Here is a 1,470-nt window from a genome sequence, read left to right as displayed (position 1 = left end):
AGGAAGGGCAAACAAGACAATTTTCTATCCTACAAAGGTAAATGCTAACAATACAAAAAAAAAGTGTTGAATTTAGCATTACTTTTCTGAAAATAATCCATCCATTTGTAATTTTTTTAAAAAAAATTTATTGTATTTAAAAAAAAAAAAAAAAAAGAGATGTGATTCATTGAATATAGATGATACATGTAATGTGACAGCTATATAGTAGACTTCCTTTGACCAATACTCCCTATTTTTGGGTGATATACACCCATCACTTCAATGGATAAATTTGTTTTACCTGTTGTACGATTTGATAAGTAATACAATCTCATCTATTAGATGGATGGGATGTATAATGTACATTCTTTTTGGAACGTATGAGTAGCATTGCTCGCTATGATAGCAGGATTAATTACACCATTGGTCCCCCAATATTTTTCGACAATATTTTCTCGGGATTGTAACTTTCTAACCAACGATCAGATTTTATCATATTATATGCCGTTGTGTGTATTTTTCGAAAAAGAATGCGACAACTATTTTCAAGCTCTGTTTGGACTCTGAACGGTGAAGATATGGTTAAAATACGAGGGCTCGACTTCTCAAGGTCATAACTTTTTGCCGGGTTAGCCTTTTTTCGCATTTAATAACCCCATTTGTAGATATTCAAAAATTTCCTTAAATATGTAGCGCCGCAACATGCCGCCTTCCCGTTCCTTACAAAATCACGATAAAACCATCCTAAGCCCTCCGAATTCGACCCAAAAGTTTCGACGGATTCGATAGATGCTAGATTCTGCACTTGTATCTCGTCGATCCGGAGGTCGATTCCAGTGTGCGGTGCCTTATTTCAAAGACAACTCGCAGCCGGCCGCAGCCATATGCTTTGTAAGCCGATCTGATACCGGATGAGAGAGATGAAATTCGCAGAATGCCGCACTTCTTGTATGCTCTTTATTATTATATATCAAATTTTATAATGTACAATATTTTACTTATTTCAATTTCAGAATATTTTAGATTTGTCAAGAACAACAACAAATTATGGAAATAACGCTGCGGACGGAATTGGAGATTCTTACGAACACATGCGTAGGATTTTTCCTGCACGCATGTTGCTCATCTACGACAACACACATCCTGGTGATCAAATGTTGATGGCTAAGATGCATTCTGCTGCAACTGAACAGCAAAATGGTTACGAGTACAAAATTTTTTTTTGCATGTGACTAATATATTATGTGCCCCTTTTTGGATACCCAAAGCACTTACCAGCATAAAAGAAAGGAAACTGGGAGAAACGATCCTTCAATAACAGGTAACATGACATCCGTACAATATTCTCTCAACCTCATCATCATCATCAAGTCACAACAATTGAGTAATGCTAATGTTTATTTACTGCTGCATTTGTCAAACAAGACAATTTCCTATCCTACGAAGGTAAATGCTACCAATACAAAAAAAAAAAAAAAAAAAAAAACA

At 35.4% G+C, this 1,470-nt stretch overlaps 1 long non-coding RNA gene across 1 annotated transcript in view; it reads left to right on the top strand.

Moving 5' to 3' along the window:
* Positions 215-1,470, top strand: part of LOC109727859 — a 7,780-nt gene continuing 6,524 nt past the window's right edge. The window contains exon 1 of the long non-coding RNA XR_002220861.1: positions 215-1,303. This is a non-coding gene — a long non-coding RNA (uncharacterized LOC109727859). The remainder of the gene's footprint in view (positions 1,304-1,470) is intronic.

This window comes from Ananas comosus, linkage group 23 (genome assembly GCF_001540865.1).
Source record: "Ananas comosus cultivar F153 linkage group 23, ASM154086v1, whole genome shotgun sequence".
Lineage (NCBI taxonomy): Eukaryota > Viridiplantae > Streptophyta > Magnoliopsida > Poales > Bromeliaceae > Ananas > Ananas comosus.
This window is presented reverse-complemented; position numbering and strand designations above follow the sequence as displayed.